The sequence below is a fragment of the Bos taurus genome, chromosome 11 (assembly GCF_002263795.3).
Source record: "Bos taurus isolate L1 Dominette 01449 registration number 42190680 breed Hereford chromosome 11, ARS-UCD2.0, whole genome shotgun sequence".
NCBI lineage: Eukaryota > Metazoa > Chordata > Mammalia > Artiodactyla > Bovidae > Bos > Bos taurus.
The window spans coordinates 94,364,890-94,382,782 of NC_037338.1; the positions used below are offsets into that span (position 1 = coordinate 94,364,890).

Consider the following 17,893-nt stretch of genomic DNA (forward strand, 5'->3'; position numbering starts at 1 on the left):
TATGGGTCCCTAAACTAAACCACCCTCAAGTAAAAGATAACCTGCTTTATCTGCTTCACAAGGTACTGTCAACCAATGAAAAATTAAGCTAAGGAGTCTGGAAGATACAAGTGCAGGTAGGCTCTCCATCCCCTATTATATATAGATATACACTCAACCCAAAAGACAAAAGGTGCTTCAAAGATCAAAACTCTCATGATGAATAAAAGTTATATAATTCTAAATGACACTGTCATGAGAAAATTTAAGTCACTGTTACAAGGTGGCCTTTTTCAAAAACAGTTATTCAAAATGACAGAGCAGAAGGATAAAATGAACATCTGTTAACAGAGTGGTTAAAGGTTAGGGAAGTAGACCAGAAGAGAAAGAAGAGAGGAAAAACAGTCTTATTCCAAAAATAACAGACCACATGCAAAATTAGTCCCTTGCCAACTCATAAGAAACACAAAGAATAAGGAAAATATAACAATCTTTACAGGAATTCTCTTTTTATGAAAAATTGTCAGTTAAAACAAAAAGGTTCAAATTATTAGCAATTAGACCACAAAATATGTGAAATACAATCTAAAAAACAACACCTTGTATGCAGTTCCCCTAGACTTACAACACCTATCAGCACAAGTAATTTTTCTAGTCAAATCATTCCAATCAATGCATCTGTTGTTGTCATTTAGCTGTTCAGTCGTGTCCAACTCTTTAGCGACTCCTTGGACTGAAGCCCTCCAGGGTCCTCTATCCATGGATTTTCCAGGTAAAAATACCGAAGTGGATTGCCATTTCCTCCTCCAAGCGATCTTTCCCACCCAGGGATTGAACCTGCATCTCCTGTGGTGGCAGGTGGATTCTTAACCACTGAGTCACTGGTGAAACTCTCAATCAACATGTAGCAACATAATCGTTTATAATAAAGTCACTAGATAAAGTTCAGTTCAGTCGCTCAGTTGTGTCCGACTCTTTGCCATCCCATAAATCGCAGCACACCAGGCCTCCCTGTCCATCACCAACTCCCAGAGTTTACCCAAACTCATGTCCATCAAGTCAGTGATGCCATCCAGCCATCTCATCCTCTGTCGTCCACTTCTCCTCCTGCCCCCAATCCCTCGCAGCATCAGGGTCTTTTCCAGTGAGTCAAATGTTCACATGAGGTGGCCAACGTATTGGAGTTTCAGCTTCAGCATCAGTCCTTCCAATGAACACCCAGGACTGATCTCCTTTAGGATGGACTGGTTGGATCTCCTTTCAGTCCAAGGGACTCTTAAGAGTCTTCTCCAACACCATGGTTCAAAAGCATCGATTCTTCGGCACTCAGCTTTCTTCACAGTCCAACTCTCACATCTATACATGACCACTGGAAAAACCATAGCCTTGACTAGATGGACCTTTGTTGGCAAAGTAATGTCTCTGCTTTGGAATATGCTGTCTAGGTTGGTCATAACTTTCCTTCCAAGGAGTAAGCATCTTTTAATTTCATGGCTGCAGTCACCATCTGCAGTGATTTTGGAGCCTAGAAAAATAAAGTCAGCTACTGTTTCCACTGTTTCCCCATCTATTTGCCATGAAGTGATGGGACCGGATGCCATGATCTTCGTTTTCTGAATGTTGAGCTTTAAGCCAACTTTTTCACTCTCCTCTTTCACTTTCATCAAGGGGCTTTTTAGTTCCTCTTCACTTTCTGTCATAAGGGTGGTGTCAGCTGCATATCTGAGGTTATTGATATTTCTCCCAGCAATCTTGATTCCAGCTTGTGCTTCTTCCAGCCCAGCGTTTCTCATGATGAACTCTGCATATAAGTTAAATAAGCAGGGTGACAATATACACACTTTACATACTCCTTTTCCTATTTGGAACCAATCTGTTGTTCCATGTCCAGTTCTAACTGTTGCTTCCTGACCTGCATATAGGTTTCTCAAGAGGCAGGTCAGGTGGTCTGGTATTCCCACGCCTTTCAGAATTTTACACAGTTTATTGTGATCCACACAGTCAAAGGCTTTGGCATAGTCAATAAAGCAGAAATAGATGTTTTTCTGGAACTCTCTTGCTTTTTCGATGATCCAGTGGATGTTGGCAATTTGATCTCTGGTAAGACGGTAGGTGTTCCGAGAGAGCATCAGAGGGCAGACACACTGAAACCATACTCACAGAAAACTAGCCAATCTGATCACATGGACCACAGCCTTGTCTAACTCAATGAAACTAAGCCATGACATGTGGGGCCACCCAAGACGATGGGTCATGGTGGAGAGGTCTGACAGAATGTGGTCCACTGGAGAAGGGAATGGCAAACCACTTCAGTATTCTTGCCTTGAGAACCCCATAAACAGTATGAAAAGGCAAAACGATAGGATACTGAAAGAGGAACTCCCCAGGTCGTTAAGTGCCCAGTATGCTACTGGAGATCAGTGGAGAAATAACTCCAGGAAGAATGAAGGGATGGAGCCAAAGCAAAAACAATACCCAGTTGTCAATGTGACTGGTGATAGAAGCAAGGTCCGATGCTGTAAAGAGCAATACTGCATAGGAACCTGGAATGTTAGGTCCATGAATCAAGGCAAATTGGAAGTGGTCAAACAGGAGATGGCAAGAGTGAACGTCGACATTCTAGGAATCAGCAAACTAAAATGGACTAGAATGGATGAATTTAACTCAGATGACCATTATATCTACTACTGTGGGCAAGAATCCCTTAGAAGAAATGGAGTAGCCATCATGGTCAACAAGACTCCGAAACACAGTACTTGGATGCAATCTCAAAAACGACAGAATGATCTCTGTTCGTTTCCAAGGCAAACCATTCAATATCACTGTAATCCAAGCCTATGCCTGAACCAGTAACGCTGAAGAAGCTGAAGTTGAACGGTTCTATGAAGACCTACAAGACCTTTTAGAATTAATATCCAAAAAAGATGTTCTTTTCATTATAAGGGACTGGAATGCACGAGTAGGAAGTCAAGAAACACCTGGTGTAACAGGCAAATTTGGCCTTGGAGTACGGAATGAAGCAAGGCAAAGGCTAATCGAGTTTTGCCAAGAGAATGCACTGGTCATAGCAAACACCCTCTTCCAACAACACAAGAAAAGACTCTACGTATGAACAGGACCAGATGGTCAACACCGAAATCAGACTGATTATATTCTTTGCAGCCAAAGATGGAGAAGCTCTATACAGTCAGCAAAAACAAGACTGGGAGCTGATATGGCTCAAATCATGAACTCCTTATTGCCAAATTCAGACTTAAATTGAAGAAAGTAGGGAAAATCACTATTCAGGTATGACCTAAATCAAATCCCTTATGACTATACAGTGGAAGTGAGAAACAGATTTAAGGGACTAGATCTGATAGACAGAGTGCCTGATGAACTATGGATGGAGGTTCATTACACTGTACAGGAGACAGGGATCAAGACCATCCCCATGGAAAAGAAATGCAAAAGAGCAAAATGGCTGTTTGAGGAGGCCTTACAAATAGCTGTGAAAAAAAGAGAAGCAAAAAGCAAAGAAGAAAAGGAAAGATGTACCCATCGAATGCAGAGTTCCAAAGAATAGCAAGGAGAGATGAGAAAGCCTTCCTCAGCGACCAATGCAAAGAAATTGAGGAAAACAACAGAATGGGAAAGACTAGAGATCTCTTCAAGAAAATTAGAGATACGAAGAGAACACTTCATGCAAAGATGGGCTCGATAAAGGACAGAAATGGTATGGACCTAACAGAAGCAGAAGATATTAAGAAGAGGTGGCAAGAATACACAGAAGAACTGTACAAAAAAGATCTTCATCACCCAGATAATCACAATGGTGTGATCACTGACCTAGAGCCAGACATCCTGGAATATGAAGTCAAGTGGGCCTTAGAAAGCATCACTATGAACAATGCTAGTGGAGGTTATGGAATTCCAGTTGAGCTATTTCAAATCCTGAAAAATGATGCTGTGAAAGTGCTGCACTCAACATGCCAGCAAATTTGGAAAACTCAGCAGTGGCCACAGGACTGGAAAAGGGCAGTTTTCATTCCAATCCCCAAGAAAGGCAATGCCAAAGAATGCTCAAACTACCACACAATTGCACTCATCTCACACGCTAGTAAAGTAATGCTCAAAATTCTCCAAGCCAGGCTTCAGCAATACGTGAACCGTGAACTTCCAGATGTTTAAGCTGGTTTTAGAAAAGGCAGAGGAAAGAGAGATAAAGTTAAGCCTCACTTAAAATTACAATTAGCTACTTGTTGGGTTATCATCACTGAAGACTTCTGATTTAATGCTAAACTAGTCTAAACTTAAAAGAAATATGTAAGTGGTGTCCAGTCTTAAATCATTTCCCATTCTCTTTTATGACAATAATTGAAGACACTGGCATTTTAATATTGCAAATCCACACTACTTCTCTGACACATGTTTGCTTTTCTTCTTCTTAAAGACTAATGAGCCTTCACTTAAATGTATTTCTAGTCTGTCAGTCCTGATGCTTGAATGGCTTTATAATTTCCCTTGGAATAAAATTTTAACAGAGAAGGCAGTTTTTTATTCTTTATACCTGTGGCAGAAGCTTAGTTAGCACCCTCGGGTTACACACAATTTCCTGAAAAAACTAAGTCAAATAGATCATGTTTCTAAGTTCAGCAACAAGCACAATTCCTGTATCTTTCTTATGTATCTTTATAGCTTCTTTCTACGATATACTGTTTCATCAGAGGTTTAACTAACACTGTCTCCTCTCCTCTCTTCTGACTACAGATTCTTAACATAGAATGTTTTCTTCACTCTCATTTTTAGTGACAAAATGAATTAACTTAGGAGTGGATTAGGAATGACATACATGTAATCAGAAATGATACAATGGGAAAATGACCTAAGTGAATTATATTGTTCATCCACATACATGGATATAATTCTAAAGATTTTATGTTCTCTATATCTAGGTGCATGCATGCTCCATCACTCAGTCGTGTCCAACTGGAATGTAGCCCACCTGCCAGACTCTTCTGTCCCTGGAATTTTCCAGGCAAGATTACTGGAATGGGTTGCCATTTCCTACACCAGGAGATCTTCCTGACCCAGAGATAGAACCCGGGTCTCTTGCACTGGCAGGTGGATTCTTTACCACTGTACCACCTGGGAAGCTCCTATATCTAGAAGCAGAGGTATAAAAATACAATAGTATTTATCCTGGGGAATTCTCTGGTGGTCCAGTGGTTAAGACTCTGTGCTTCCACTACACGTGGAGCGGATTCAACCCCTAGTTGGGAAAGTAAGATCCTGCATGCCATGTGAGGTGACCAAAAAAATTAGTAATAATATTTATCCTATACACATTCTACTGATGACTAGACTTGTGATTAACCCTGTGCTAGGCACTGGTTACTAACATACATAATTTCATTTAACAATAACAATATTAATAAAATCACACTTAAAACTTAAATCATGTTTACTGTATTTCAAGTACTGTTCTAATAAATACATTGCACATATTTATTTAATCCTCAGGACAATCCTATGAAGTACTATTATTCTTTCGAATTCACAGGAAACTGAGGCTTTAAAAAGTTAACTTATTCACAAGTGTAAGTGAGGAAGTGACAGAGCCATAGTTGAAATTTAGGTTAGAACTTGGAATCAAGCCAATCTCTTATCCTGTAATAATATTTTCTACTTTCCTTGTATTACCCCACCCCAAACAACTCTTCAGAGATTCTCTGTGACCTAAAAGATAAAGAACACAAATTTATAGCTCTCCATAATGAGGCACCACTTTACATACAACCTTATCTCCAACAATATTTATAAACTTCAGCTAGAGTCAACTCAACCTTACTGCCATCTCCCAAACCCATCATTCAGCCCTCCAAGCCTTTTTTCATGTGATTTACCCCTGATTAAAGCAGCCTCTACAATCTCTACCCTCAACAACGTTTACCCTCTGCCCAGAGTTCAGGCAAAGTTCCACCCCCTTCATAGGACCTGACACCTCCAGTGAATTGTGAAATTTCCTTTGCATAAAATCTTGCAGTAATTATTGCAAGCTATCATCATTTTAGCTATTAATCATTTACTATCTCACATTGCAAACTGAATGTTTTGGGCATAATTTTCTATGAACTGAGGATCAGAAATAATGTCTCAAAAATCTGGTATTCACCTTCATTCCTCACATAGTATTATACATGTAACAGCAACACAATAAATACCACTGAAAAGGTAAATATGTACTTTTATTTAGTGAGAGGCGGTAAGACAAAGTAGGAAAAAAAACAGATGTTGACACTCAACAGACCTGGATTTTAATCTACTACTTGCTAGCTGTTTGACGCTTGCAAGTTATCCTGAGTTTCTAGTCTCATCTAGTCTTCATCTCACAGGGTTGCTATAAAACTTAAAATGAGATGGGAAAAAAGGACAGATCACCTTCAAAGGAGAGACAGACTGACAGCTCTCAATATCTATAATGGAAACCAGAAAACAGAGGGAAGTATCTTCAATGGGCTTAAAGAAAATAATTTCCAATACAGAATTCTATACCCAGGGAATGTATTCTTCAGGGATGAATGCAAATAACAGTACTTTCAGAAAAACAAACACCAAGAGACTTTGCTACCAGCAGACCTATACTAAAAGTAATTCTAAAGGCTGTTCTTCAAGCAGAAAGCAAATTACCATAGATACAAGACCAGAGATCGAGACATGAAAGGAGCAAAGAAAGTGATAAATATATGGGTAAACACAAATGAGTATCAACCATAACTAACTTGTGGGGCTTTAATATAGAAAGCATACAGCTACAGTATCATATAAACCGAGATGAGGGTAAAGAAAGTTCAAGTGTTCTAAGATGCATACATTGCCAGGATAAAGGGTTCAGTTCAGTTCAGTTTCTTAGTTGCGTCTGATTCTCTGCAACCCCATGGACTGCAGCACGCCAGGCCTCCGTGTCCATCACCAACTCCCAGAGTCCACCCAAACCCATATCCATTGAGTCAATGATGCCATCCAACCATCTCATCCTCTGTCGTCCCCTTCTCCTCCTGCCTTCATCTTTACCAGCATCAGGGTCTTTTCCAATGAGTCAGTTCTTCACAACAGGGGGCCAAAGTATTGGAGCTTCAGTTTCCACATCAGTCCTTCCAATGAATATTCAGGATTGATTTCCTTTAGGATGGACTGGTTGGATCTCCTTTCAGTCCAAGGGATTCTCAAGAATCTTCTCCAACACCACAGTTCAAAAGCATCAATTCTTCGAAGCTCAGCTTTCTTTATAGTCCAACTCTCACATCCACACATGACTACTGGAAAAACCATAGCTTTGACTAGATGGACCTTTGTTGGCAAAGTAATGTCTCTGCTTTTCAATATACTGTCTAGGTTGGTCATAGCTTTTCTTCTAAGAAGCAAGCGTCTTTTCATTTCATGGCTGCAGTTACCATCTGCAGTGATTTTGGAACCCCCAAAATAAAGTCAGCCACTGTTTCCACAGTTTCCCCATCTATTTGCCATGAAGTGATGGGCCCAGACACCATGATTTAGTTTTCTGAATGCTGAGTTTGAAGCCAACTTTTTCACTCTCTTCTTAATGGTATCAATTAACAATAGGCTCTAAGAAGTCAAAGATGTATGACTGAATTTTCTAAGAAAATCACAAAAAGAACTGGGGGGCGGGGGGTGGGAAACACTGTATAACTTCCAGAGTAACCAGGGAGAAAAGTGACTTATAAAAATATCCCAGCCCTCATCTTTCTGTTTTTCACGTCAGTGTCTTTTTTTAGAAGTCCAGGCCAAATGTCTTATCAAGTACCACATATTACAATTTCTCTGATTATTTCATTTCTGGCAATAACACAACCAGAGGTGATGCTATGTAATTCCTACTGCACGAGCAAAGGAGAATCTGATGTCAGCTCAGTGATCTTAAGTTTAATCACTTGGTTAAGGTGGTGAATGCCATACTGTAAGATTATTTTCCCTTTTGTAAACAGTTTCCCTTCTTGGCCAATGTAATTATTCTCCCACCTTAGCCAAAGAAGACTTTCCTCTCTCCCTCTTCCTTTTCCCCTCCACGGTATGAGCCTTCAAAGAGAAGAAACTTCAAGCCACTTTATAAATGTTTTATTTTTTATTTTTGACACAGAGAGGAAAAAAAAAACAAAGTTCCCACTGCAGAAGAACAAGGCAGAAGAGAAGGTGGACAAGTCACTCTGGAGACACTATAGTCAGTCAAAATTCCAAATGGACTGAAATTGGCAGAAGGTGAATTTCCTCTCTCTCCTACATTATACTCTACAACATATATTTTAAAAATTCTGACCTATTGTATAGCACAGGGAACTATACTCAGTACCTTCTAAAAACCTATAATGGAAAATAATCTAAAAAGAATAGATATGCATAACTAAATCACCTTGCTATACATTTGAAACTAACAAAACATTGTAAATCAACTATATTCAATTTAAAAAAAATTTTAAGAAAAAGAACCCAATCTGAATGTTTAAAAAAAAATTTTTTAACTGACTGCCATATAATAAATCATGCAGAAAATAAGCAAAAAAAATCTACTCACATTTTTATATTAGCTCTAATGTTTATAAGAACAGGTGAGTTACATTTATGAAGATACTAAGAACTAAGAGATAAAGCTAACCAAATAAACACCAACCCATGCTTTGTCTAATCTGTGTCCAATCACAGACCCAAATCTTTTCTTTTAACTGTTCTCTAAGAGCAGAACACACCAGAAAAACACAATTCTTCATTCACAGAACAAAATAACTTTCATTAATTCCTTCCAAGTCCAGGAACCAAAAAGGGCTATTTATTAACTACAGAACCCAATGAGCTTCCACCTGACTTAATTCTACACTATCACCACTGTTTCCAATATACCATTATTCATTGCTAATTCAGAAAACTAAGATCATGGCATCCGGTCCCATCACTTCATGGCAAATGGGGAAACAGTGGAAACAGTAGCTGACTTTATTTTTCTAGGCTCCAAAATCACTGCAGATGGTGACTGCAGCCATGAAATTAAAAGACGCTTACTCCTTGGAAGGAAAGTTATGACCAACCTAGACAGCATATTCAAAAGCAGAGACATTACTTTGCCAACAAAGGTCCATCTAGTCAAGGCTATGGTTTTTCCTGTGGTCATGTATGGATGTGAGAGTTGGACTGTGAAGAAGGCTGAGTGCCGAAGAACTGATGCTTTTGAACTGTGGTGTTGGAGAAGACTCTTAAGAGTCCCTTGGACTGCAAGGAGATCCAACCAGTCCATTCTGAAGGAGATCAGCCCTGGGATTTCTTTGGAAGGAATGATGCTAAAACTGAAACTCCAGTACTTTGGCCACCTCATGCGAAGAGCTGACTCACTGGAAAAGACTCTGATGCTGGGAGGGATTGGGGGCAGGAGGAGAAGGGGACGACAGAGGATGAGATGGCTGGATGGCATCACTGACTCGATAGACCTGAGTCTGAGTGAACTCCAGGAGTTGGTGATGGACAGGGAGGCCTGGCGTGCTGCAATTCATGGGGTCTCAAAGAGTGGGACACGACTGAGTGACTGAACTGAACTGATTAATCAAAAACTGGAAGTAACACATATGTCCATCAACAGACTGTTATATCCATACAATGGGACAATGTGAAACCAACTCCTGCCATGCACAAGAACATCAATGAAGCTCACAAATACTTACAGAACTCACACAGACAAAACAAAGCATGCAGCTTTGGTTACATAAAGTGTGAAAACAGGCAAACTAGTCAAAGTTAGGATAGTGGTTACCCAGATGGGGCAGGGAGGTAGAAGGAAGTGGGCAGTTTCCAGGAGGGCAATGAGAGATTTCTGGGGTGTTGGTAATGTTCTATTTCTTCTTCTGGATGTTAAAAGGATGAATTCATGAAAATTCATCGACCTGTATATACTTATGATTTATGTACTTTGTTTGATTACACCTCAATTAGAGTTTACCTAAAAGTTTACCTAAAAAAGACAGATGGGGAAAGTAGGCTGCGAAGCAGACTAACATTTACAACCTACTAAGTAGGAAGCACATATTAAGTTCTAGAAACTGTATGCAAATTATCTAATCTAATTTGCGTATGTGTGTCATTACTTTTAGCAGCCCCATATCTGAACCCTCTTTTCATGTTTATGGAATCTCCCACCTGATTAGACAGAGCCCACCTTCAGAAGGTGATGCAAAAATAGTGACTCAAAGAAACTGAGTCCTCGGAGAATCCATTCTGACAAGTGCTAGCATCAGAGCAGCTTCATCTGGCTTTTAGAGACTGCAGTTCTATTTATAGAGTCCAGCACCCCCCAAAAGTGCTGGCAGCTAAAACCCCTGTATCTGTGCCTGGGATACACAACTTCTGAGCCAGTCTCTCCATTCCTCCAAGAGATTTTATGGGCCAGCTAAAAATATTTTATTCTTAAGTTCCCTGCCATTTGCCGAGTCACTTCAGCCATGTCCAACTCCTTGAGACCCTATGGACTATAGCCCACCAGGCTCCTCTCTGTTCGTGGGATTCTCCAGGCAAGAATACTGGAGGTGGGTTGCCACCCCCTCCTCCAGGGGATCTTCCCACCCAGGGATTGAACCCACATTTCTTATGTCTCCTGCACTGGCAGGCGGGTTCTTTACCACCAGCACCACCTGGGAAGCCCCAGAAGTTCCCCAGTCAGAGTCAGCTTCTATTGTTTGGAACTATGGCTTCTGACGAATAGATTCTCAACTGATAAAAGTGAAAAAAGATTCAACACTCTAAAAAACAGTTTGATACTTTTCATAAAGTTACAAGTCACTTACCATACAGTCCTGGCTTCCCTGGTGGCTCAGCAGTAAAGAATCTGCAGGAACCACAAGAGATACGGGTTGGATCCCTGGGCCGCGAAGATCTCCTCAAGGAGGAAATGGCAACCCACTCTAGTATTCTTGCCTGGAAAATTCCCTTGGACACTGGAGCCTGGTGGGCTACAGTCTCTGGGGTTGCAAAGAGTTGGACACAACGGAAGCAACTTAGCACACACGCTCACACCATACAGTCCAGCAATCCCACTTCCAGGTATTTACCAATGAAGACTTATGTCCACCACCACCCCCTCAAAAAAAGATATATATATATGTAGATTTAGCACAGATATAGATATATATATGATACATCAGAGGATGTGTCAGAGGGTGAAATGGCAGGATGGCATCACCAATGCAATGGACATGAACTTGGGCAAACTTTGGGAGATGGTGAAGGAACTGGAGGCCTGGCATGCTGCAGTCCATGGGGTCACAAAGAGTTGGACACAACTGGGCGATTAAACAATAAATGATACATGAAAACGTCTACAGCAGTTTTACTTGTAATGACCAAACATTAGAAACCGAAAAACCCACCAACTGGTGAATGAATAAACAAACTGCAGTACAACCATACACTGGAATACTATTCAGCAGTAAAAAGATATCAACTCCTATACTTGTATGTGGAATCTAAAATATGGCACAAATGAATTTATCTATGAAACAAAAACAGACTCACAGATATAGAGAACAGACTTGTGCCTGTCAAAGTGGGTGAGTATAGACCGGGAGTTTAGGATTAGCAAGTGCACACTGTTATATATAGGATGGCTAAGCAACAATGAACTGGGCATCCCTGGTGGCTCACTGCCAAAGAATCTGCCTGTCAATGCAGGAAACGTGGGTTCATTCCCTGGATCAGGAAGATCCCCTGGAGAGGGAAATGGCAACCCAGTATTCTTGCCTGGGAAATCCCATTGACAGAGAAGTGTGGCAGGCTACAGGTTCACGGGGGGCGGGGGGCGGGGGTTGAGGGGGTTGGTCACAAAAGTCAGACACAGCTTAGTGACTAAACAAAAACAACAACAAAGCAACAAGGTCCTACCATATATATAGCACAGGGAACTATATTCAATATCCTACAACAAACCATAATGGAAAAGTGTGTGTGTGTGTGTGTAACTGAGTTACTTTGCTATATAGCAGAAATTAACACAACACCGTAAATCAACTATACAATAAAATAAATTTTAAGAAAAATCAACTCCTTGGTTCAAGATGACAAAGTAGAAGGATGTGAGCTCATCTCCTCCTGCGAGAGCACCAAAATTGCAACTACCTGTTGAAATACCATCAACAGGAGGATGCTGGAACCCACCAAAAGAGATACCCTATGTCCAAGGACAAAAAAGCAGCCGCAGCAAGATGGTAGGAGGGGCGAAATCATGATAAAATCAAATCCCATAACCATCGGGTGGGTGACCCACAGACTGGAGAACAATAATACCAAAGAAGTTTTCACACTATTGTGAAGGTTCTGAACCCTGCATCAGACTTCCCAGCCTGGGGATCCGACAAAGGGACTGGGAATCCCCAGGGTATCTGGCCTTGAGGAAACAGTGGGATATGATTACAGGCCTTCCAGAGGACTGGGGAGACAGACTCCAGTCTTGGAAGGCAAAAACAAAATTTTGAACGCACCAAGACGCAGAGGAGAGAAGCAGTGACCTCACAGGAGACTGAACCAAAACTGCCTGCTAGTGCTGGAGGGCCTCCTGTGGAGGCGTGGGTCGGCAAGGGCTCACCACAGGGACGGGCGCACTGCAAGGTCCTTCTTGGCCTAAACCCTCTTGGAGTTTGCCATCAATTCTGCCACAGAGCTGACACACCCCAGGGCTCAGTAACCTCAAGCCAAACAACTACCAGGGAGGGAGAGAAACCCCACCCATCAGCAGATAATTGGATTAAAGCTTTATTGAGCAAGGTCCTGCCCACCAGAGCAAGACCCAGTTTTTCCCATCCCTCCCATCAAGAATCTTACACAAGCCTCTCAGCCTCAGCCATGAGAGGACAGACAGAAGCAGCAGCAGTCTCACAGCAGCTAAAACAAAAACCATATTACAGAAAGTTATATTCCCAATGAAGGAACAAGATAAAATCCCAGAAAAACAACTAAATTAAGTGGAGATAGGCAACCTCCCAGAAAAAGAATTCAGAATAATGATAGTGAAGATGATCCAAGATCTTGGGAAAAGAATGGAGGCAAAGATTGAGAAGATGCAAAAAATGTTTACCAAAGACCTAGAAGAACTAAAGAACAAACAAACAGAGATGAATAATACACTAAAAGGAATCCATAGCAGAACAGCTGAGGCAGAAACACAGATAAATGACCTGGAGGACAGAATGGTAGGAGTCACTGCCACAGAACAGAATACAGGAAAAAGAATGAAAAGAAATGAAGACAGCCTAAGAGACCTCTGGGACACTACACACACCAATGTTCTCATTATAGGGGTCCCAGAAGGAGAAGAGAGAAAAGGACCTGAGAAAATATTTGAAGAGATAAATGCTGAAAACTTGCCAAACATGGGAAAGGAAATAGTCAAATTCAGGAAGCACAGAGTGTCCCAGGAAGGATGAGCCCAAGGAGGAGCACACCAAGACACAAAGTAATCAAATTGACAAAAATTAAAAACAGATAAAATATTAAAAGAAACAAGGGAAAAATTGCACATAACATACAAGGGAACTCCCATCAGGCTATCAGCTGATTTTTCAACAGAAATTCTACAAGCCAGAAGCAAAGGGCATGATACATTTAAAGTGATGAAAGGGAAGAACCTACAACCAAGAATACTCTACCCAGCAAGACTCTCCTTCAGAAATCAAAAGCTTTCCAGATAAGCAAAAATTAAGAGAACTGAGCACTATCAAACCAGCTTTACAACACATGCTAAAGGAACTTCTCTAGGCAGGAAACACAAGAGAAGGAAAAGACCTACAGAAAACCCAAAACAATTAAGAAAATGGTAATAGGATCATATATATCAATAATTACCTTAAATGTAAGTGGATTAAATACACCAACCAAAAGACATATAGACTGACTGAATGAAAACATGAGCACGTATGCACTTCCACTTACCACATCACTTTGCTTGACACTCTCCCCCCAAATTGTACAGAATTATTTTCTATTATTAAGTTAATCATGTTCCCATTATGGCTTCCAATTATAATTTATCTTTTAATTTTTGTCTGGCTATTGATTGTGAAAACTGATAAACATCTTTCATTATGGCGATTATGTAACTATTGCTCACTTAATACCACTGTATCATGACTGGTCAACAGAACAATGAATAAAACTCTGTATCACCAAAACTAGGATGTAATAAAAACACAAAACCTGTAACCACTTTTGAAAATCCAGACGCATATCAGAATTACCTTGGAATTTTTTGGAAAATAGAAATACTCAGATACTCCTTTTTTTCTCCAGGTATGTTTCTAATGAGCTTCCCTGGTGGCTCAGAGGTTAAAGTGTCTGCCCGCAATGCAGGAGACCCGGGTTTGATCCCTGGGTCGGGAAGATCCCCTGGAGAAGGAAATGGCAACCTTCTCCAGTATTCTTGCCTGGAGAATCCCATGGAGAGAGGAGCCTGGTAGACCACAGTCCACGGGGCCCCAAAGAGTTCTAATGAGCAGTCATGTTTAAAAACAACCGGACTATATGTAAAAGGTTAGTTTTACTAACCTTTTATCTAGTTTGTTTCAAGTTTTCTATTTCATATTCAGTGCTCCCATCCCCTTTAGTTTATGTTCTCCAATTTCTCCATCTCTTCCTTTTTTATGTTCTTTCTCAAGGCTTTATCAAGGGCTGTAGAAAAGCCTTCATATACATATATATAAATATGTATAATATATATTTTAGAAGCTTTAAGGATTTTTGCCTAACTAAAAAAATTGACATTTTGATTCCACTTGTTTGACTTAGTATGAATAGAATGCTAGATTTCTAATTAAAAAATAGATATGCAACAAGCAACACAGGTTTACTGTATAGCATAGGGAACTAGTCAATATCTTGTAATAACTTATGATGGAAATAACAAAACTAATATTATGTGTCTGTATAACTGAATCACCTTGCTGTGCATCTGAAATATTGTAAGTCAATTATACTTCAATAAAACATATATATATTTTAAAAATCAATTCCTGAAGTATGCAGTAACATGTATGAACCTCAAAAGCATTAGGCTAAATGAAAGAGACTCAAAAGGAGTCATACTTGGAACTTTCCCTAGTGGTCTAGTCATTAAGAATCCACAGTTCCACTGCAGGGGGCACAGGTTCAATCCCTGGTCAGGGAACTAGGGCCTCACATGCCACTCAGCACACTCAAAAGAAAAAAAAAGGAGGCATACTTAAATGATTCCATGTATATGACATTCTGGAAAAAACCTAACTATAAGGGACAGAAATTAGATCAGGCTGTCAGGGGCATTAGATGAAGGAAGGGAACCAACTGCAAAGGAACTTAAGCAACTTCTTGCAGAGATGGAAAACATTTTATATCTTGATTGTGGTGGTGGCTACATGACTGAAACAGTCTGTCAAAATTCATAGACCTGTATACCCAAAAAGGATGAATTTTACTCTATGTAAAAAGTGAAGGTGTTAGTCACTCAGTCAAGTCTGACTCTCTGTGACCCCATGGATTGTAGCCCACCTGGCTCCTCTGTCCATGGATTCTCCAGGCAAGAATTCCCTTCTCCAGGGGATCTTCCTAACGCAGGGATCAAATCAAAATTTTCAACACCTGTCTCAGACACGACCCTCCCCATAAAGCTATCCATTTTTTGCTCATTTCACAAATATTTCTTGAATGACTAGAATGCGCCATCCCCTGTTCTAAACACTTAAGACACAACAGTAAACAAAACAAAAATCACTGCCCTCATACAGCTACACCCTAGCAGAGGGGTTGGGAGGGAAAGCAATATATCATTTGTTACTCAGTCTCTAAGTCGTGTCTGACTCCCTGCGACCCCATGAACTGCAGTACACCAGGCTTCCCTGTCCTTCACTATCTCCTAGAGTTTGCTCAAATCCATGATCATTGAGTTGGTGACACAACCCAACCATCTCATCCTCTGCCACCCCCTTCTTTTGCCTTCAACCTTTCCCAGCATCAGGGTCTTGGATTTCCAATAAGTCAACTCTTCATATCAGGTGGCCAAAGGATTGGAGCTTCAGCAACAGTCCATGCAATTAATATTCAGGACTGAATTCCTTTAGGATTGACTGGATTAATCTCCTTGCTGTCCAAGGGACTCTGAAGTCTTCTCCACCATCACAGTTCGAAAGCATCAATTATTCAGGGCTCAACCTTCTTTATGGTCCAACTCGCACATCCAAACTTGACTACTGGAAAAACCATAGCTTGGACTACACAGACCTTTTCCAGCATAGTGATGTCTCTGCTTTTTAATACGCTATCTAGGTTTGTCACAGCTTTCCTTTGAAGGAGCAAGCATCTTTTAATTTCATGGCTGGCATTCACTGTCCACAGTGATTTGGGAGCACAAGAAAATAGTCTTTCACTGTTTCCATTGTTTCCCCATCTATATGCCATGAAGTGATGGGACCAGATGCCATGTTCTTAGTTTTCTGAACGTTGAGTTTTAAGCCAGCTTTTTCACCCTCTTTCACCTCCATCAAGAGGCTCTGTAGTTCCTCTTCACTTTTTGCCATTAGAACATTATCATCTGCCTATCTGAGGTTGTTGGTGTTTCTCCTGGCAATCTTGATTCCACCTGATTCATCCAGCCCAGCACTGAAAGTCCAACTCTTTGTGACCCCATGGACTGTAGCCTGCCAGGTTCCTCTGTCCATGGAATTCTCCAGCCCAGAATACTGGAGTGGATAGCCATTCCCTTCTCCAGGGGATCGTCCCAACCCAGGGATCAAAACCAGGTCTCCCACTTCGCAGGCAGATTCTTTACCATCTGAGCCACCAGGGAAGTCCCCAGCCCAGCATTGGTCATCTGAATATATCATAAACATCCTGTATAACCAAATAATGTAGTCAATGTCACAGTCAAGTGCTATGCAAATAAAAAAACAGCAGAGTAAGAGGAGCCCAGAGTGTAGGAAATGCAAGTTACAGAATTAAAAAATTAAAGTCAGCTAACTGACATGATAAATTTTGAGCAGACTTGACAGTGACGAATATTTCAAGTAGAAGGAACAGCAAACGCAAAGGCCATGAGTCTAAAACATGTCTGGCCTGCTTGAAAACCAGCAAGGAGGTGAATAGAGTGATCAGGGAGAACGGTGGATGAGGCCAGACAAGTAATAGGGTTAGATGACATAGGGCCTTGTTTGGCTATCACTCTTGGACTGCAAGGAGAGCCAACCAGCAGATCCTAAAGGAAATCAGTCCTGAATATTTGTTGGAAGGACTGATGCTAAGGATGAAACTCCAATACTTTGGCCACCTGATGCAAAGAACTGACTCACTGGAAAAGATCCTGATGCTGGTAAAGACTGAAGGCGGGAGGAGAAGGGGATGACATAGGATGAGATGGTTGGGATGGCATCACCAACTCAATGGACTTGAGTCTGAGTAAACTCCAGGAGTTAGTGATGGACAGGAAAACCAGGCGTGCTGCAGTCCATGGGGTTGCAAAGAGTCAGACACAACTGAGCGACTGAACTGAGTGAAACAGGCAGCCAAAGTAGGGTTTGGACAGTAAATGATGATCTGACATACTCCAGAAGGATTCTTCTGGCTATTGTATTGAACTAGACTGCTGGAGGCAAAAGTACAAACAGCTGAGGGTCTGATAGGATTAGGACTTTCTACAAAGATCCAGGGGACAGATGATGATGGGAACAAGATGGCGGCAACAGGGGCAGTGGGGAGAAGTGTTCCAACTCTGCATGTACTTTGAAGGTAAGACCAAGAGGACTTCCTAGCAGACTGGATGTGGCATGTGAGAAAGGAGGAATAAAATTAATGCCAAGGTTTTTGCCCTGAAAAACTGAAGGATGAAATTATCTTCATCAAAGACAGGGAGATCTGGAGGCAGAGC

The 17,893-nt window shown here is 41.0% G+C and overlaps 1 protein-coding gene across 9 annotated transcripts in view; it reads right to left on the bottom strand.

Moving 5' to 3' along the window:
• STRBP (spermatid perinuclear RNA binding protein) overlaps positions 1 to 17,893 on the bottom strand; it is a 198,700-nt gene that overhangs the window by 116,579 nt on the left and 64,228 nt on the right. The window contains exon 1 of one of the 9 annotated variants that reach the window (XM_059891237.1): positions 1 to 17,837. This exon is cut by the window's left edge and continues 19,557 nt beyond it. The gene's annotated coding sequence lies outside the window, so the exon portion shown is untranslated. 9 annotated transcript variants of the gene reach the window in all.